This window comes from Aphis gossypii, chromosome X (genome assembly GCF_020184175.1).
Source record: "Aphis gossypii isolate Hap1 chromosome X, ASM2018417v2, whole genome shotgun sequence".
Classification (NCBI taxonomy): Eukaryota; Metazoa; Arthropoda; class Insecta; order Hemiptera; family Aphididae; genus Aphis; species Aphis gossypii.
This window is the reverse complement of record NC_065533.1, coordinates 4,237,846-4,261,734: the sequence shown is the minus strand read 5'-3', so window position 1 is coordinate 4,261,734 and position 23,889 is coordinate 4,237,846. Positions and strand designations below refer to the sequence as shown.

At 24.8% G+C, this 23,889-nt stretch overlaps 1 protein-coding gene across 2 annotated transcripts in view; it reads right to left on the bottom strand.

Annotated features, from left to right (window-relative positions):
* LOC114126213 (sex peptide receptor) overlaps nucleotides 1-23,889 on the bottom strand; it is a 196,193-nt gene that overhangs the window by 74,187 nt on the left and 98,117 nt on the right. The gene's annotated exons all lie outside the window — the stretch shown is intronic.

Genomic DNA, 23,889 nt, shown 5'->3' with positions numbered 1-23,889 from the left:
TTACGTAATACAGATTACTATACACAACAAATCTGTTTCATGTATCACATATGAACTATAAAACATCATATACATAACAAGTCAATCGTATACACCGCATAACACACATAAACTTACAAATTTACCAACGTACAGGACGTGTATAATACACGCACCTTACATATAACTAATACACACATGTCACATGGCAAATATCATATACACTGCTAAAACGCATATGAAACATAATTTATTTATACGTTCAATGCTTTAAAAACAACACCACAGGGAAGCATAATTTTATAAAAAAAATACTCCTTCCGTGTAAATTATGTAAAATAAATAACGATATTCGCGACAAGGTTTATGATGAGTCGCAAGGCAAGTGTACGAGAATCCACGAATCACGAGACATGAATGGTTCAAACACCGTGCAACAAAAATACAGTGGGAATAATATTTTCATAACGGTATATAAAGACGATGTAAAAACAACAATGTACCTAGTTCATTCGTAATCGGACAGCTTATCGAATGTTTCTCTTAATCGGGTGCCGAGCTTGGACACGGGTTCAACACGGCGCCATTGAAGTTGAACCGCCGTTTTTTTTCCCAATACACCGGGTATGAACTTATATAAATTGGTTATGTATGCTAGCTATTCTCTAAACTTTAAACGTTATCTTATGTGTTATAAGTACTACCAAATATAGTTACATACCAACCCGAGTACTATAGATCTACGAGTATTTTGCAAATAACTATTCTACAATTCGTATACGTGTAATATGAACTTACGAAGCACGGTTAGATTACTTAGTTAGGGATATCGCCTCTAAATAGGAGAAACTCTTAGCCGGCTTCTCGAGGATTCTGATATTGAAGTTCATTGGTAAAGAGTCACTTTTCTCATTAAAATAGTGATAGTCCTATCTTTTATTATCCATTCAATTACAGAAGCAGAAATCGTTTTAAAACTAATAGTAACTCACTCCTCCTTTAACTTAAATTATCTTTAATTTTAAACAAGTATCAAAAAGTACTATTAGTACTAACAAATTATCTTAAATACTTATTATTGTCTTAAATTTTGTTTGATCATTATTATAAAGTTACATTGGAAATTCAGCAAACAGAAAATTGTGTATGATTTTTTAAACTGTTACAGAGGCGGTTCGCAAATTCCGCAAAGACAATATTACCAAAACTAATGATAAGGAAATCAATAATTACACAATGGATGTTTAACTAACAATAGAAGGAACTCCTTTGGCGACTGTTAGAGGTAGTATAATATACCAACCACAGGTAAAGTATATTAAGTTTGGCAAGGATAAATCGAGAGATGTTCGTTTAATATTGATTTTATGTCAAATTCTTAACGTAAATATTTTTAAATTTCAAAAACGAATAATGCATTATATTATAAATAAATATGTATTATGTATATGGTATTGAGTGAAAAATAGTAAAAATAGTAATATCTATTTTAGTTTCTAGAAAATTACTTAAGAATGTTAAAAAAAAAATCACGAGTCAATGAAGATTATTTTAAGGGCAAAATGTCATTGCTTCCACCATTGACATTGGCTAAGTAAATATAATCTAAACAATAACATTTTTTGGTAGAATAACGTGGTATTAATACAAAATTTGTGAATCCCAATTTGATTTTGTCAGCTATATTATTCATGTTTAAATTATAGTTTTTTTTGGCCATTTCTATATTATAATAGCTATACAAGTCGCGTTGCTGGTATAATAATTATGACAATGGTTTTTAATAGGAAAATATTTTTAGAACATTTTATTTTTAATTTTTAATAAATATTTAACACATTTAAGTAATAATTTTAAAAAGTGTAAATGAAATATAATAATGTTTAATTAATTACACTATTATGAAATATAATATATTATATATATTTATACTGTATCGTTGTGTTACGGTACTTTTAATATCGTTTTAATTGTATTTTTACATTCCAAGGTAAGTGAATTGAGATGAGTTCTTATTAAATAACTAATTTAACACTTTCTAAGCTAAATAAATACTGTTCAGTGCACACAGTTAAAATCTATTTTATCAATTAATATTATATAAATTATTAACACATACTTGAATCAGATTTAATAAAACAATTTAATTTTCGGTAAAGTATTATGTTTATCTTTTATAATACAATTAATATTTTTATAAAACATAATTCAATTTTAGTTAACTAAACATAAAAAGTACCTATAATATATTTATTTTAAAATAAAGCAAAAGTTGTCATTTATTAGAAAAAAAAAAATTATTTCAAAATAAATAATTATTAATTTAAATAATATATTTTTATTTACTACTTATGAAGAATTTATGGTAAAAACTACGAAGGTTTGTTTTTTAATATTGAATATTCATTGAACAAATTGTATAATGTACATGATATTATCTTAATTTTAACCAAATATTTGAATATTTGAAATGTAGTTTTTTAAATATGTGTATAATATTTAGTTTTTTCATTAACCAATAATAGATCGCTGTTTTGGTTAGTATCAAAAATACACAATGCACATTGTTTAGATTTCAGTATTTTACTGTTTTGCATTTCATGTTTGAATTTACATTTTTAAGGAGAAAAAATCCAAAACATTATTGTGTTTTTGTAGGCTACATATTTTACGATTTATCACGATCTAGTGAATATTCAAAGGTATTTTTTATTTATATTTTAGAATGGTATTGATTCCGTACAAACCATATGTAACTGAAAAGCTTTATTATAGTTAGACTGTCACAAAATAACATTTTGACAAACCAGATACATTCATATATATATTTATTATGTAAGAAACAGGTACACAATTTACGACCTCAGTATTTCACTTTTAATTATATACATATTACATATAAAATATGTCATTAAAAATAAGCCATCACATAAGTACGAATATAACTATCTATATAATATTATTATAATCTGTACTTTAGAACATAATGTTGCAACTGTCATTATTTTTTTGTAGTTAAATAGGTATGTGAAACATATTTTTTATTGTTTAACTTTAATTTTTTTGAATTAAGATATTTTAATCATTTCTAATTACAATAATAGAAAATATTATTTACTAATTTGTGTGTATTTAAGAACTTTTTGCCTGTTTTAAATAATTATTTCAGTTATTTGCATTTAAATATTTATTATTAACCTTAGTAATTAAAATATACTTTAAGACGATTTTGTCGATTTGTTCAATTAATTTACAAAAATCGTATCTATTATTCTTTAACACAAGAGTCATTACCTACTTATTCGTTATTATATATTTATTATTTCACATTAAACTTAAACATATTCAAACTATGGTTTAATATTATGCTATTGATTTCTCCAAAGTTATCATTTGTATAAAGTTTTTGGGCGATTGTAAACTCTACCAAAATATCGGTCAAAATAAAAAGGTATTAAGAGGTCTAATGTAAACTCCGCCAGGTTTTTTTTCTTACCTGTAATGTGTATATGTAAACTCCGTCAGTTTCGAAATTCGAAATCAAAAAAAAATGACAGTGTTACAGGATGCTATAACAAATGGAGTAATACAAGACTTAAAATATTTACAAACTATATCACATCATTTTAGTTTACATGTATAACATAGGTACCTAACTATATTATATTTTTGGATTTTTTAGTATAACGATTATTTAAGTATTATGATTTTTTTACTATGATTTAAATATTTAATGTAGAGGATTATTAATTGTTATTATGAATTTATGAAACATATGATTTTATATTATTAGATATAACGATTATTTAGGTATTTTGATTTTTTACTATGATTTAAATATTTAATTTGAACGATATGATATTATATTATATTGTAAATTTTTTTTAATAATATATCATATTAATTTTTTACTACTACTTTTCTACTTTTCTTCACTGGCGAAGTTTACATGAGTCTAATTTTATCTGTTTTTTTTTCTGGTGGAGTTCACAGAAAAAAAAGGTTCTTGTGGCGGAGTTTACATGCGCCTTTATTTTTAACCGTTCTTACAATTTATGTTGGACTATAACCTTCCTCGATTGATCATACATTATGTTCTTATAATATAAATCGTAACAAAGTGTATCAAAATTGAAGTAATATAAATTGTGTGCGCCCTGGAGAGTACTGTTAACCACCGTCCACTAATAACACGACGATGACAGCAACGCAGAGGGTACGAATACAGAACTGGACAATAAACTTGTCACGGAAAATTACAATAATCTTTGTGTTTGCAAGGGTGGGAAATGATTATCGTTACAACAGCATCTGGGAAGGATGAAACACTGCGTAGTATAAATCATGACATAAACAAGAAAAACTACATCAGACAAGCTGACAGAAAAGGGGGTGCGCCAAGTGAGCGATCTCATGGTAGGTAACGTAACACTGAAAATAACAGTAAATGATAACAAAATGGATGACCCACCTGCCATCAATGTTTTCGTTGGTTTTACGATTATATTTATAAATTAAATCTATAATTTAAAATAAAGAATACAACGTAACATTGCAGATTGTCTATTCGTGCTCCTTACTTTGTTAAACGTTTTTCTTATTATATAATACTATAAAGATAATACCATGTTAATTAATAATAAATATATATTTTTGTATTTGTTATATTATTATTGGTGATTGTGTGCGATTAACCTCGTTATTATAATGTAGTTTAGTATAACTAATATACTTAATTACATATTTCGTTCGACAATTTATTAGAAAATAGAAATCTATAAAATAATATTTCAATGCGATATTTTCCAGTTTCATTACAATGCATTACATTCGGGATTTATCCTCATACTTCTCCTCTCACCTACACACAAAATAAGTACGCCACTGCAGCTGTGATGGTTTTTTTTTTTTTTTTAACAGTATAGCTCAGTGGTTTTCAAACTTTTATTATACACGGCACACCGTATACTTCAAAAAATTTTCACGGCACACTAACCTTTTTTAAATGAACAAAATTGTTTTGAATTTATCATTAATTTATTTTCTTATATCACAATTCAATGTAATTGGTAATTTATAGAAAAACCGCGGCACACTAAGCCGATATTCGTGGCACACCAGTGAGCCGTGTCACCCAATTTGAAAACCACTAGTATAGCTCAAGTATTCGATAAAATTGGAGTATGTTTTATAAGTTAAAAAAAAAACGTCATAATATATTACATTAATCTAGTATTTCTAAATAATTAAAATAATACTTCTAGTGCGAGACGCTATTTCTCCTCAATACATCATACATTTAAGTAAAGGTTCATTAAAGTATCGATTTAGCATTTGATCTATATAATATATTCAAAACTGATTAAGTGATATATTTCAAACACATAAAGTAATATTAGCCATGTTTGCTAATGACTATACTATCAGATAAAGATATAAATTTAGCTGTTCAATATTTACAATATCACGCAAACGTTGTATTATAGTAACTTGATCGAAAAACTGGATGACTAAAATCAACGAAAACAAGTCAACTCAAGTTACCTTTTCCCTCTATCGAGCCAAACGCCTTTTAATAAAATTTAAAAATGTAATCGTTCCAGTTTTTAATAAAATTAAATATCATTATATTATATTAGATGTCTAACTTGAGACAAACACCCTTAAATCCCTTTTTAAAATTCTCACTCAATCTTAAAACCAAACTACTCATTTATAGTCCCATTATTGGACCCCTCTGCTCATACGGCATACACTTCTGGTTGCCGACTAAGCCTTAAAACATTCTTTTCATATAATCATATTAAAATATCTCTAAAGACTTCATTATAAATGGTTCTCACAAAACTTAACGCAAACCCTCTCTTTTAAACCATGTGTTTTAAATTTATTTTTGATAAGGATTTGAGAATTGGTCCTAATAATGACACTAAAATAAAAACAAAATTAAAAATGTATTAGGTGCTTATTTTATCACGTGATTTATGTTATGCTCGTAAATCGTTTGTTATCTCAGTGACTTTATTGTGCACATTTTTGTACAGATGGTTTTCATTCATTTTATTTTTTTTTGAAAAAAAAGAAAGAAAAAAGAAAAAAATATATACATTTATAAAAAAAAATGTCCATTTATATGTTATATATATATATATATATATATAGAAGTATTTGTAAGGAAATAAAAACATGCGATAACCATAGAGTAATTTAATTTTAGAGTTGGTCTGCCAAAACTAGGTTTATTATTACAAAATAAAGTTGAATTATATTTAAAAATAGGTACGTATAATATTATATATTTGTTTAAAACTAAAATATATGTCTTAAAAAAATTTCAAATTTTGTCAGTAGACGGTGAACTATCATCTACTACTATTCCTTTGATTATAAAACGGAAACACATATAACAACTGTTATGTGGACATCATTAAATTTGAACGAATCCATGAATGCACGGCTTCAAAAGAAGATTAAAAACGAATCCTTAACAATATTACGAACATAGATTTTTCTAAAGTGTGTAATGCGTATACAATACGTATATTATTCCTAAAATAAAGTTAAATCCATTATACAATTAAGTTCGTGAAATATAATGATATTAAATAATTTACGTTCAAATAAATCAATTTTGAGAAGGATTTTTGACATATCTCAGTCCACATTCATATTTATTTATGACATCAATTCGATATACTTAAATATCGTTATGCTACATTTTTACATTATTTTTATTTTATATCAAAATAAAATATTATGTAAATATATTTTTATAAAATTATAATACTTTATACTTAACATTTAACAAAGATACATTTTATTAATAAATTATTTTATCGTAAAATTGGGTCTTGTGCGAGATATTAGTAAAAATGATAAATCATAATGTTATCCAACACTAAAATAATATATAATATATTTATAAATAAATTTGTTGATGCTTAAAATAGTTAAAAACTGTCAAAATCTTAAATCTTATTATATCAGAATAAAATTATTCAAGTTTTCCAAAATAACTTTTGATTTTAAATTAAATAAAACCCAATATAATATTTAACTATTATATCAAAAAACTTAATTAATGAATAAGTTGTTCAGATAATATTATAATAAAATTTATTAAATGACCAATTTATAAAATTATAAATAAATGTTGAATATTATATAATATATACAGACAAGATTATGTTTGGAATTATTTTTCAACAGTATTTAGAAATCAAAAGTAATTTACTCCTTATTAATAAATATATAAATGAATAAGGTTAAAGCAGTAGATAAATTAATAGATATTATTCAAACTATGCCTACAGATAATTTATAAGTTTTAAGTGGAAAATGACGTATATTTACTATATTACTTATAGTTTAGTATATACTCGTATTAATACGAATGATATTATAAATTTAAGCTTTATAGCTGAATTGGCATACAACAACCAAACTTAAAATTAAAATTAAGTCTTTCTTAAAAATAGAATAAAATCAATTTCAATGGCTGGTAGTTAAGTAGAAACTAAGGAGATTCATTTTATTAATAACCTTTTTAGAATACGATTCAAACAAAAACAAAAAATAATAATAACTTTGAACTGATTACACAGTTTCGACACCTCTTTTATTGTAAACAGTGTACTGTCTTTATCATAAATTCTCAAGATTTTTATACAACTTTATGAATACAAATATTATTTTATTTATATGCATTACAATTTTGTTTCTAAAAATAAACCGTCACACTGAATTAAATATAATATAAAATTTTTCATGCGTAGAAATTTTAATTATGTAAAGAATATACACACATTAACATCCTGATTATTGAATCATATTGTTTTATTGAAAATAGGTGAGTATTTAATGTTTTTTTTTAGTGCATTCAGAATATTATTGAAATTTATGTGAAATCCGCACGGAAACTTTAATATACATTCACCTGTATACGCGTATTTGTCAAACAGTACAGTATTTATCAGTCCGTAAACCACCAAACATTCATCGTATCTTTTTTTTATAATTATAACCAAAAACGCTTGTAAAAAAAAAAAAAAATGGCACAGTGATTCCATTGCTGAGCGTTCGTCTCGTTTTTCTCGACTCGCAGTCGGGATTAGTAGCGCCTGTGGGAATTGCGTTTTTGCTGGGTCACTTTGGTAGGATTATTATTGGGACAATTTGAAATCGATTAATCATCACGTTCTAAAACGATTTTGTGTGAAATTCAATGTGTTGTGGATTTTATCGTAAATTTAACCATTTGTTATAATATATTTTAAAAACAACGATAAAAAAAAAAAAAATTAAATGTCACCACTTTTACACAGCCCAGGCAAACGGTACGTAATGAAAATATTTGCATTTTTCAATTGATTGCCTATAGGCTATAGTTGTTTGTAACCACTATAATGGCTTGTATTTGACACTTTATATTATTAGATACTTATTAACGGACGATTAAAAGTTATCTATAACACTTAATCTTTTAAAATGATGTGGACACAGAAGTTACTAACAGGTTTATACATTATCGTTACATAGATTTACTACCTATATAAAACTGTAAAAACTAAAAAGTATCAAGTCTGAATATTCTCTGATATCAATTATTTACTTTCTATAATATTTCTTAAATTTTTAGCCATCAAACCATGTATAATACCATCTACCCTTGTTCTTTCTATATTTTAGAAATCGCGTGACTTAAAAATATTTATAACACTTCAATATCGTTCTTAAACTTATATTGTACTATGTATGCTCTTAGTGTTATAAAGTATTAAAAAATCAGAAAGTTTTGGTCAACTTTTATGAAAATTGATATTTTACCTATATTATGTCTATAATAGGTATCCAACATAGGTTACCCAACATTTGACTAGCATTGTAAACTTTACTAATACGGTATTTAAATATTTTTTTCTGTAAAGCGTTGTTATAATTACATTGCAAATATTTTATATATGTTTCTTCGATATATAATTGTCAAAATAATTATATGATGACTCTGCGTGTCCATTTTCCAATTATCAAAATATTCATAACTGTTTGATATAGGTTTTATAGATAAAGATCTTTACTTAAAACTTAAAAATTTTAAAGATCTTATTTTTAATGTATTATAATATTATTACACCCACAGTTTTTATTTGTAAAAAGCAAGACTGCAAATTATTAATTTTTTTTAACTCTCTAATTTAGTGAATATACAAAAATTTAAGTAGGTTTAAAGTAAAAAATTACTTTTCCTTATTTTAGATTGATTAAAAAAGGTAACAAGTTAAGTTAAAAAAAAAAAAAAAAACAAAAAAGCGGCTAAGTAGGTACCACTCTGCTGTACATTAGGTGCCATGTGGATCACTATTATATACCTACTATAGCAGTGTTAAATTTTGAATCCAATGACAAGTATAAAACGATTCTGAACGAAGATGATTTGTCAGCCTAGGATATAATTTCCAGTGGTAAGTGAAAAAGGCGATTTATGTTTTAATGGCCTGAATACACTAAAATGTATGTTCTTTTATAATTATTGTAAGCTAAACTTACGGAAAATCTTGTATTAAATTTTCCACTCTTAGCTACTTATACAAACAATTTTATGAATTATACCTACAAAATAATTTGCAAATACGTATTCATGATTTTGACGAATTTTTGTCAATATTTAAACTTCAAACGTTAATAAAAAAAAATTGTGCCTATGCTATATTATAATTTTTAAATCGCTATAAGAGTAATTTATGAGAAACATTGTATTAAATTTTCAAGTATTTTTATTGGGCCCAAAAAATTTTGTCGACACTTCAAAAACAATTTTTCAGAAAAATTGAAAATTTCAGTTGTGTATAAATACTCGTAGCTCAAAAAAAGTCAACATTTTTTGAAAATTTAACTGTATATAGATGACACTAACATAAATATTTGTTAAAAATTTTAAGTATTTATAGTGATGTGATTAGTTTTTGAGTTACAACCATATAAAAAATCGATTTGGTCGAAAACTGGTTTTGCGTAAAAAAATTCCCGTTTTTCTGTCATTTTTTTTTTTTGTTTTTCTTGATTTTTTTGAAAACTGTTGGAAAATGTTTTTACTGCTATAATGCACCTAGGATATTCATTTTTCCAATGAAAACTACCCTTGAACTTTGAAATTAAAGTATTATTTCGACTAGTTATGCTGTACACAGACACAAAATAAAAAACAAAAAAAAAAAAAACACACATCTTTGTAAAATCAATACATTCATTACTCCGTTTAGAATCTAAAATAACCTAACTAAGTAAAAATATTAGTTTAATTTTTTCGAATCCATGTTATATGCTAATTTGGGAAATTATAAGTGCAAAAACCAAAATATATATTACAATTAATACATGTAAGAATAATTATTAACAGAAAAAAAAATAGAAGGGAGGTCATCAAAATATTACAGAACATACTAACAGTAGTTATTAATTATAAGGTTAATTTTTAGTAATTTAATTTTTAAGACATTATGTTGGTACGTATTTTTAAACTCTAGCTTAAGTTATTTGGTAGTGTTGAAAGATAACACGTTAATGTATTTGGGCGAGAATTTAATTTTTAATGAAAATGTATACAGAGTGATTCAGATTTCATAACTTATTAAATACGATGGTTTTGGTAAAGTATATGAACCAAGTTGTATTGATAATTTATTATTTCATCAGTTTCACCTATAAGTTTTAGTCACTTTATCGTTTGGTGACATACATTTCGATACCTATATTTTATTGCAAGAATTATTTAGGTTATACCGTTACGGGAGCGTCAAACTTTAAAATTATATTATTATCCCGCAATATGAACAGGTAACATAAATATTATATACAATTGAATATTATATTATTGTAGGTACCTAAGATGTGATTTATAATCAATGCATTTTCCTTTGTTCCTTGAAGCCAATCAAAATGTACTATTGTTAAGTAAGTATATTTTAAATCTTTATAAATATACGATTATAATATTTATTTATTCACCCAGCGTTTCCCGGTAAATTTAATACACTTTGGGTGGGTATTGTACGTGTTCCAGAGATTCATTTGAATAAGTTATTACTTATTACTTTTTGTTTATATTATTCGATATTTGGGTTAAATTATAAATCCCGATTTTGTTTCAAAAATGAATGTTATAATTAATATTGTCTAGTAATCTCAAAAATTGGTTTTTAACGATTTTCAAATGTTAATAAAACGAAACAAATCATATTCTGATATTTTAAATTTATATGAAAATGATAAAATTTAGCGTTCGGTCAACATATGACTTAACACCTGTTCAACCTATGTATAAAACTGAATCACCCAGTTTAAACTGTGAAAGTTTTCAAGTGCGTGTGTGTCTGTACGCGCATTTCACGCATTTAGGTGGCAAGGAAATATTAGGTGAACACGAACAAGCCATTAAAATAAATATTATTAAAAAAAAAGAAATAGAATAATGGATTTTTTTGGTTAGATTTTTGTTGTTATAGTTGTTGTAGTTTTCGCCATGATAATATTATATTATACAGGCAGGTATTATACACAAATATATATATATATATATATATATATTTATAGTATAATATAAGTGTTAATATAGTTTTTTTTTTCGAGGAAAAATTCTCCTTTTATGTTTAGGTACTTTCACTTGTTATTTTAGACTACTATCGTAAGTTGGCAGTGCACAGCCAAAGCAGATGGTTCGAATAATATTATGTGCATATTATATTTAATAGAGTTGATATATACTTTACGACCGTTAAGGCTACACATGAGTCGCCTACCTAACGGCAGTGACAAAAAGTCCTTTTTGATAATAGTATTAATAAAGCGAGTGAATGTAGTAGGTAACCTGGTGCGGAGGAAGATGACGCCGTTTCGTTGTCAGAACTCGAGATAGGTGTACTAAACGAGATTTCCCGTTGGTCTCATTTTGTGTTCAACCATCCATTTTAAAAGGTAGATTTGAATTTAATTAATTACATCGTACAGAACCCAAATTTCCTCGATTGTGCTTGGTACCTATATGCGTATTCTTCGAAACATGTTATACCTTCCTCCTATTTTATCAATACCTTATTGTATACTATAGTCTCTGTCCATAAAATTTGAATCGATTATAGTAATGATATCCAATAATACATTTTTGTATGTATTGAACTAAAATATAATCTTATATTATTATATTAAAATTTTTATTTTGAAGTTTATAAAATATTTCAATATTTTGTAGGTATTACTATATTATTTTAATTGAAGTACAGACATTTTACAATATTATCAGGATTTAATTTTTAAACTTACTATCACTAAGCTATGTATTTATTTTATAGATTTAATTTGTTTTTGATTATAAACAAAACAAAATATTATTTAAATTAAAAAATAAATAAATAACTATAAAAACTATGTGAATTAAATAATACATACTTACAGTATTTATAAATACTAAAATATTAATAATCAAAAAAACCGTGTAGGTACCTTTGAACTTCCTCGTTTCATATTTTTTTTCTAACAATTTGAGTATATATATATATTATCACCTTTTTAGTTTATTTTAATTTCACAAGAATATATTTATGAATATATTTTTTGATTTTTCGAGGTTAAAGGATTTAATTAAATTATTTAAAAAAAAAAAAATCAAATAGGAGTGAAATTAAATATTACTTACTAACAAACAATACTTTATCGAACTAACAACAATAAATAAGTACTTATCTAATAATAAATTGCTTTATAGGTACTATATTAATGAAATAATACACTTTACTAGGAAATTGTTAACCATCACTAATAATTTGATTGTTATTTACAATATTATCATGGCTTATTATGATACACATGATTGATTTTAATACATGTTTAATTATACTATAGTTTAGAATTTTAGTATTTATCCAATATTAATTTATCTTTAATTAAGCATATAATATTTATAATTATTTAGATAAAACAAATCATAATATCATCCAATATCGACAGGGTTATCTCAGAAACAAATCCTTTGATATATTATTCATAACAATGTCTATTTTATAAACAGCAATACAGCAATGTACCTAATGTACTCGTATTTTGTTGGAAAATTACTTATTAATTATTACCATAGGAAATTGAATTTCAATTGAATTCAATATGTTTCAATATATAGTTAGAACATAAACTTTATCTCATAATATTAAATTAATATGTGTAAAATTAAAAAATTTTCAAAACAATCAAAAATTACTTATAGGCAATTTATTTGTTGTTTAAACAATTGAAAAGTAAAATCACGTGAAATAATTTGTTTTAAAATGCGAAATTTTTATTTTAAGTTAAATATAAACTAAATCATAAAAAAAACACATATTATATTTTAAAAAGTTAATTAATTAATTAAATTTTTTATTTTTCAACTTTGAAACAACAGATTCGCAGAATTGAAAGAAATTCTAAAATTAATGTTTATGTACGGTTATATATAGAGACTAACAATAAAGTAATATACGTCGTATATTGATGCAAAAAAATCATTAATTATTCATTTGAGAGTGTAACGATTTAAATACCCTGTACAGTATCTATTTCAAAAAAAAACTGCAACAAGAATGAAATATTTTTAAATCTATAAAATAAATTTGTATGGTATTATTAACTGTAAAGTATAAGTTTATTTTCATTAAAACAATAATATTTTAATATTAAACTGTTAAGTATATTAAAATTTGGGATTTTTTTACTATAAATATAACAATAAATGTACCTATCTCTGTAAAAGACAGCAAGAGAATATAAAGTTTATAATTTATTGAAAAATGATTAAGTATCCAATATATTCTATAGGAATTATATTTCATATATTACGATTTCATTTATGAAACCATAATATTTCTGTATATAAAACCAAGGTTTCTATGAAATCAAATCAAACTTAAATTTAGTATGGTGTCAAAATAATAATATATAATTATAGATTACATTGTTTCCTTATGAACAATTTATTTAGAACGGCATTTGATGAAACTCAAATAGTGAATATTCCTGAATTCAATATAAAATAAATTTAATAGCAATTTACTAATTCAGTATACATATAAATATATATTATATTTTTACTAAAATATAATGGCCATTATATTGAAAATGATATGATATTGTGTGCTTAAACTATAGGCATTGGTAGCTACTCAAATGGAGTTCTAAAACAATTTAATACAGCTCCAGCTTAAAATTAAAGCAATTACAGTATAACTTAAATAAAAATTAATTTTTAAAAATATTTGATTTGACGATTATAAATAATACACAGTATTGTCAGTATAATATCTCTATAATATTACGAGAAACAAATGTTTGATTATATAAAAGATCCATAAAATATGGAAACACTTTCTGGTGCTTACAAAATGTATAACGGATATGGTCCGTAAAAAAACTTTAAAATGAATAATTAAGCAATAAAATGCTCCAAAATTGTATTGAAAATAGTGATAAAATGTATATATTATGATTGAAGTTTCTAAATGATTTAAATAATTTTTAATCATTGTGATGGGTAGTATACCTAATCGTTGTTATGTAATAGTATATAATGTTGACTAAAGATGTATTATTTTGAAACAAATCAAAAAAGTTTAGAAATTAACAGAAATGCATTTCAACAATTGTATAAAATTAACATTTATATCAGATTCTTGCCAAAACAAACAATATACAAATATATTTTGCTACAAAAGTATTTATTTAAAAATGTATTAATCAGATATCTTGACTATTTTGTAGATAATTTAAATTAGTTTTAATTATTTCAAAAGTTTCCCCAAGTAGGCAAATTCAATGGAAAACTGTAGAAAAGTGAGTTGAAAATACAAACACACTTTTACCTAATTCTTTCAGCCGAAATCTGATCATAAACATTTTTTGAAGATAATGGTTTTTAATGAATTGGATTTTATTTAGCCAAATTAAACCAATAACTAATTTAGTAACAACATCGATTTTTAAATTTAAAATCAGAATGTAACACAAATTCTATAAATACTATAAAATTATGCAATAAACAAATTTTTTGGATTTAAATGTACGAGTATGTATAGTTTGCAGTGATTTGTTGTGTGTATATTTTATAACAAAAAATTAACCTAACATTGCTTCGTGCTCAAGTCGAGTAAAACGAAACGAGTGGCCAATATATTTTGTCCTTTTTATTGCGTTAAGTTTTGTTTCCATTCGTTTGATAAATTTATGCACACGTGAGATAAGATTATTAACTAGAGTCCCGCCTAAGGTTTTTATGACATTTTAATTTTGAAACTCCAAAAAAAAAAAAAAAATGAATATTATTATTAGATAATCATCATATTTTATACTATACTTCTTTACACTTAAATTTGATCATATATGTTGATTAACTTGAATAATAAAAATTACAGGTTAAAATGATGGGTTATTCTGAACATAAGATTTGTTATGTAAAACATTTATCTTTAATATATACGTAAAATTCGATAAATTGTTAACATTTTAAAAATCATTTATTTTTGTGTCATTCTACTTATCTAACCTACTCAGGGTAAAAACTACACAATTACTAAATTTATTTTCAACTTTAAAATTTACCAAGTTTAAATTTCTAAATTAGACAAAGATATCTCATGTGTGTAAGCTGTTCTCTTTTTCTTAACATTTCTACTTTAACGCTTGAATTGAGTATTTTTAAACAAAAAAGGAAAAACGCAACATAGCATATATTATACCAATAAAGAATCATTTGTTAGTTTATCCAAAATGGTTTTGGTAAAAGTGTAACTGCAGATTGAACAGGTAGTGAAGCACTCGATCTAAATAATTTATAATATTATTTTACTATTATAGGTATTCAAATTTATGTTATGGCCAAAGATTCCTAGTGCCTCTATGAGTTCTTAACGATTATTATACTACGGGGGTTCGATTTATGATGTGCGTCACCTCCAATTTCGATCGTTATCCTTACAAATTAATATTTTATACATTTTAATTCATGACGATCGCTCCTGTGTAATGATAATAACATTTCATAACAACTGAGGGGATGTGCGTGCGTGGTGGCATCTGTGGCGTGTAAACACTACTGCTCATGTAGTTTTTATGGGCTTATGTGAGACGTATAAATTATGCACGGTTTACGCGAACCCGACGGAAAAGTAATTCGTAAATATGATTTGCGAGCAGTTTTCGAGGCGGAGAACGTCCTACTTGGCCACGGAGTACCTATACACATATTTGCTGCGCATTTTCTATTGCGTTATGCATTTCGCCGTTAATTTAATACCCAAGAGTTTGGAAACGGTCATAGACTTATGGTATATGTTGGTATGTAAACATTTATATTTGTTCTTCCTTTTCACACACGTCGTTTGAATAATTTATTTAGACGTTTCTATACGAGGTTACTATCCAATCCACTACCGCCGTTGCAAAAGTCAGATGTGCCGTGACTCGAACTGCATTCGTTATTATGGTGACTCATACTTTGTACACCGCTGACCGAATGATAAAATAAAGACTTATTTTCTAAACACACCAATAATGGCTACTTCAACGTAATAATTATGATTATTTAAATTCTCTAAAAATCATGTATATTTTTTTATTAGTTGTTTTATTATTAGGTAATGTAAGTTTAATGATTTTATCATATTCATCTTAATATATTTTAAAACGAATCTAAACAAATAACACATATAAATGTAATTTTTATTTTCTTACAGTAATTATCTAAGTACATCAACAATTATTAGTTATTTTATTTGTTTTGAATTACTTATTAAATTATAAAAGTATACGGTAGTTAGATATTTATACATCAATCATAAAAAACAAAACATTCCATAAAATATCGATTGGTCATTTATTTCACAAGAGAGTAATAACCAATAAGTAACTACTTAATGAAAGCAATTCACTGATTGTTATCGTTTATTTAAAGTTATAAATTATTTTAATTGTTCAATAATAAGCACTTAAGTGATTTTTATTTTATACATATTATAAATGAGAAAAATCAAATAACTACTTAGGTATAAAGTATAATTGCATTTAATATAATAAAATAAATCCCCAAAATAAAATACAAACAAATAAAGTTGTTCAACTATAAAAAATAAAAAGTGTCATGCGAGTAGATGATTTTGTATGTTATGAATATTTCAGAAAGTGATATGAATTATTACAATTTTAAGAACATATAACGGGTGAAGTTTAGTTTTTTAAACAATATCAATAAAAGTTTAGGTTTTGAAAATTTAAGTCACAGTCATAATACGTTTTTAAATTATATCAAAAAGTACGGAAAATTATGCGCAGTCATAAATATTTTATAGTAAATTTAGTATTTTTTGTATACTTGAGTGAAAATAATGAATGTTTTACAATCTCATTGCACTTGAATACTAGTAAAATAAAATTTTTGAAGAATTTAATTATATACACTGATATAATATTTGAACCAAATTATCTTACTTACCAAATATGAGATGGCTTATATAAAAATACATTGATTAAAAACCAATAGGTAACTTTCCTTCTTTGGTGAAAAATAATTTTTTATGGTATGTATCACCAATATTTATCATGTTAAAATTTTAATAAAACCAATTTATGATATGGGAATAATTTTATCAATGGATTTAAATAATTTTTCAAAAATAAACAATGAATTAAACTAACTATCTATATAATGAAAATAAATGTATTTACTATTTAATTCTTGGAACAAATTAAAATAAATTTTGTTCTGTCTTACGTTATGTATACAACAGATGATATGATTGTAAACAGTCTACTTAAACGTTTTAAACTTCCTAAGTGGGTAACAAAATAATTTTGTTTGTTAACTAAAAATACATTTATGGTTCACATGTACATGTATTTTTAGCTATCCACTAAGTAAAATATAAAATATCAGGGACGTCGATAAAATAAGATAAAACATTTGATATTTCGACAGATGAAATTTAGTTTAAACGGAGGGGAGTTGGCTATTGAATAATCGTCTAAAAAAGGTTTCATTCATAAATTATTAACGACTTTTATCGATGTGAATGTGTGTGACATTATGGAATATGAATGCAATGGCCATGTGACGACGATTATTATATTATAAAATATTAATACTATAATATATACCACCGTCGAACCAATACGAGAACAAAAAATAAACAATTTGCCATTGTTTTACTCGAAACATTTTTCTGAATTTGCGGTAATATCATTTTTCTTGTTGATGTCATCGTGATGGCTGATAGTAATTATTTAAAATCTAATTGGATGATGCTTGAAGAACTATTGGTTGTTCAATATTATAGGTGCTTTAAAAAACTACAGAACATTTTTTCACTTATAGTTCGACCTAGAACGGAATTTGATAAAAAATAAATAAAAATACTATCTCAACATTTTAATTCAGTAATATTCTATTCGTTTTCTAATCTCTTGTAAAAAATGCAACTTAGTATACGATAAATAATTTATTGCTTAATATTTCAAATTACAATAATCTGCAACTGTGGCTGGTATGGTACAGTACTACTAAAAAATAATTTGTGTTTCTATATCTCATAAATTTTTCTTGAAAAAAGATACATTTTTTACAATATCGAACTTCAATATGGTTGTACTAGTATGCCGCTGACACAGTTATACCGACACGGGATACAAGCGTTTTGATATAATAAAATACCAATTCACGATATGTTACGCAACATTTATTGTGATCTTATCATTTTAGTCGGTTACATCAGATGTTAAAGTATTAATAAACATGAACTTTTTGGAGTTTGCTAGGAGTATTTTACTTCCGGTTAGTGGTTAAAAAAGTAATAACAAAACACTGTACATTTGTGTACACAGATAGTCTCGTATATTGACATAAACACATTCTTTCGCGTATTACTGTTATACATGGATATATGTCATAGATTTATAACAACGTGTTAGTATTATAAGTGCACTATTATATTTAATAAACTAGCTGTTCCCGCATACTTTGTTGCCAGTAAAGGTTTTATTTAGTAGAGAAAGATAAAATAGATTCGTAAATCGCTAAAAATCTTAAACTTAAACAACTTTATATTAAATGAAGATATTGTAATATTTTTTAGATAAAATATCTACAGACAATTTATCAAAATCTGCCCAGTAGTTTTTGTGTGATGTGCGCACAACGGCAGATATTAATAATTTTATTTGTATAGATATTATTCCTAGGCTGGATTTTTCTCTTAATAATATTTTGTTATTATTTTTATATTTTATCACAAATATTTTTCTGTTCCGTTTGATTTTTTTTTAATATTTCCCATCACTAACTAGGTACCAAAGAAAATGTTCTTACTCATTAAATAATTATTATAATTAGAAATTAAATTAATTAATTAAAATAAAAAACAGATGTGGATTTGAAAAATTATAAATTTTAATATTTTATTTCATATAAAATTCAAGTCTTATTTATTTATGTATTTAACTGAAATTCTGTGTTAAACACTGTAAGTTTACATTTAATAAGCCCATAAATCTAACATTAACAAAGTATTATTTATAAATTTGGCAACATTTGTTCATAAAAACGTCGTTTCGGTGGGTTATTGTTATCCTGTATCGCCCACAATCATGTATCACTGACTATTACATGTTTAATTTTTATTAAAGTAATTAAAAATGTATCATTTAAATTTTTAATGGTCAATATAGCTGGGTGGCTTTGAATAATTATAACAGTAATAGTGATTTTGGCAAGCTTAAGACACAAAAAAATTACACCTAAAATAAATCCCAATTCCAGCTAAATAATTTGTTAGGTAATGTTATTTTAAACACAAATAATATAATATTAGAAAAAAACTATATAAAAATGAGTCTGAATAATAAAATAATTGTTTTAAGTCGATGATGAAAAAATTTCAAAAATATATAATTTGATGTATATGCATATTTATACAGCTTTATTATAAATTGAAATTAAAATTAAATATCATTAATCTTGTAAAATAAGATAAAGATTTTAAATTATGAAATGAAAAAATATCTTAAGTTGTTTTTCCAGTATATTTTATATTATATAAAAAATATATAAAGTATAATTTTAGTAAATATAATATAGTAGGTTAGGTAATCAAATATATACGTGTAGATATTTGATATGCTATATTTATTTTGTAACCAATCATTTTAAAAAAATGTAACGGCTTTTTCAAAATTGAAATTGGAAATGTGTATGTAAATAATTTTTAGCGGTAACTTTGTACATGATATTTTTTTTTATCTAAAATGAAAAATAACATTCATATTACATGCACGAATCCCAAGCAAAATTTATTTCCTTGAAATACTACTAAACATTTTTAAATTCAATTACTTGACATCATGGTTAAGGTAAAATGTAAGAGAGTTCTATTATTTACACCAATTATGTAAATTATATAATTTAAATATTACTAACAAAACTAAATACATCCATACTTGCATAATATACATTACTCTCAACATTTAGTATATAGAAATTAAAAAAAATGTTATCTGAGAATACTATAATATAGTCAACTGGAAGAGTAAACAAGAAAATTGGCCACTAAATGTAATCACTATGAATTTTTTATTTTGAAATGTATTAATTTAAAAAGAAAAAAGGTAATTGTAATTTATCTTGAAATATTTTCTCTAATTTAGTTTTAAAATGCATAATAAAAGCAAATAATAATCTAAAATTTAATGAAATAATATTATTAATGATACAGCTATAAATTATTTTTTCGTATTTTAAAAATAACCCCTAATAGTCACTACTTTAAAAATTACTGTTAAAATAAACATATTTTTCATCTGGAACAAACACTTTTCACGTATAACTAATGTAACATTGTCACCAGGGATATATTACATATTTTAAATTTAAATACATTATAACTGTGAATCGATTTTTATTATTATTATTTTTTTAGGTAAATAATATGTTTAAGACTTACAAACGACCAAACACAAATTCTATTATAGTTGCGTGCTTGTCATTTTTACGAAATATTTGAATGTTTTCAGTGTCATGTTGCATACTTAAAAGTTAAAAGCGAAATAGTGCAGTGACGCACGCAGTATACAACAGGTAAACTTATCTTATTTCTCCGTGGGCCATATTTTTTTTTATGTTATCCTTTGTGTAATTTTGACATTTTTTTTTTCTATTATTTTTAAAACATTTTCTATTAATAAACTCACAGTGGTGGTCCGTTTTTATATACTCGTACCTATCTTATACTTATATTTATTCAATTTTTCAAATATTTTATAATAAATTTTACGTGGAAATTATCTTCGATTTGACACATTTATGTGTTTCTAATGTATATTAGTATATCATCAAAAATCACACATCAGTTTTGTAACTTACAAAAGTTTGGAATAATACAAATTATTTAATCATATTATTGAAATCTTCTAGGTCATATATCGAAGGTGATTTTATTTATAATGCTATTTGTGATTTTATTTGTAATAATTTTACTGATAAATTGAATATTTTTTACTAAAAATCTATTGTGAGTAGAAACAATAAAAATCAAATAATATTTGGAATGACAGCAATACATTTCAACATTTGGCTAAATTTAGGGTAAATATAATCAAATTGAATCAATCGATTATAATATGAAACGCATTAACAACTAAAATACAAGTATAACATTTGAAATCCAATTACAAAAATAAATAAATAATATTATGTTGAATAAGTTTAATGGAATATATAATCTACTCTCTGCATAATAACATTGACTAGACGTTGCAGTAGAATTCATACCATAATAGTTTAGTAGTTTAGCTATGACAATAAATATACTAAATTTAATTTAATTTAAATATTACACAAATAAAACAACTTTTAATGTTGTTGTAACTTGAGCAAAACCTATTCGAGTAAGAAAGTATAGGTATTGATGAATTTATTGATCATTTTTGAAAATAGCTGGTGTGAGAGAGTAGCATTCAGAACTTACTATACTTTGCTATGTATCCTAAAGACACTTGTTTATAAAAGGAAAAATTTGAATTGCACAAAATGTAAATAAGTTTCAATAGTTAAGGAAATATGCAAATTCTAAAAATCATTGGTACAAAAATAAAGCAAATCAATAAAGTTTTAATTTTATGTGGGTCTATTTTGGCGTCAATACACTGCACAATAGAACTTTTTTCTTTTCTTTTCTTTTTTTTTTTTTTTTTTTATAAAATACAAGTTCACCGTGGCAAGTTGGGATATTACACTATACAGGTATATAATATATTCTTTATGAACATTATCAATAGTAATAAAATGCAAACTTCGAAAAATGTATTCAACAATGGTGTCGTAAAACGTTACCTTTGCTACGCCTTTTCCGTGTATTTTTATACAGGGGAGTAAAATATAATATTCGTAACGCTTATAAAAGTACCTAATGCCACTTTCGGGTGGGGGTGTTGGTGTCCGTTAAAGATAGACGTTTGACGGTATCGCGGTAAAATCATTTTAAAAAGATTTACATACTTTTTGAATGGATTTCTGTACCCGTATGTTCAACTTATGAAACGAATATTATAATAATAGGTACGACACTAAACATAATTAAGCAAAAATATGATAATTTTCAGACCTAATCCTCAGACTTACTCGTTGGTCCCACAAACCGGACCGGGTGATTATATTTTATCGGGTATTATAATATTATCTTACACGCAGTCTTGAGTGTTCGACGTTGTCTATGATCAGTAACGATAATGCGGGGTAAAGGTAGGTATAATAATATAATATGCCAATGCACTATAATATACGTAATATACGGGATTGTAGTTTAATGTACAGAATGGGGCCATTTATTTTCTCCCGTAGCAACCTTTTTAATAATGGAAAACCACTATAGTTTACCATGCTTGATCAAAAATATTTTATAAACAGATAAATAATCATAGAAATTCGATTCATATTATTAAAAATGACTATGATATAATGCAATTCATAAATATTATTTGACATATTATCAGTGTGCACCAATCAGGTATATTTATCGAATTTTGGTATGTCCACTCTAATTTTTTTTTTCATTCAACCTTAACACAATTAAGAATGTCTTGTTGAATACTTGCGACCTAAAGTCATTCTTAAAGTGTTTTAGCTCTGACAGGACGTCCGATTGATGTATGTTTCTAAAAAAAGAAAATCTAAGGACACTTACGGAGCTCACGAAGAAAGGCAAATTTATCGCTAGTATTCTATCGGGATAACTGTTAACAAACATTTTTATGATTATGTACTAAACTTAATTATTAATCATCAATATCAGAGTAAAAATTAAAGAAACTATTAAAAAAATTTTTTTTTTTTTTTAACATTCGAACAGTTGTACTATATTAATTATAATAAATAATCATGATATATTACAATATAATGATACTATTAGAGAACCACAAAATAAGGTTCTTTTCGATTGAATTATGACAAAATAAATGAATACCCGTTAAATTCAATTTTTTCTTAGTTTATTTTCGTTGCTTTTTCAAAAGATTTTCTTTACAATAAAAAAAATACCTATCTTCTAAATTCCTACCATGTTTTATATTTGGTATGAAAAACTAGTTCTTTGATTATTGATAATGACCATTTTTGTCTATTAAATCTGTGTCAATAAAATCTATTTCAATTTGATATGAATTAGTACTTTTTAACATTAATTATATATATTTTTTATTCACGGAAAATTTGACAGAAAAACGTTAGAAATCGCTCGTATCAAATAAAAAATATTTCGTATGCAATACTTTTCTGATTTTTGTGTAATAATCTTAAATATTTTTAATTCCAGTGTAATATTTTCCTGAGAAATAAATTTCCGATTTTTAATT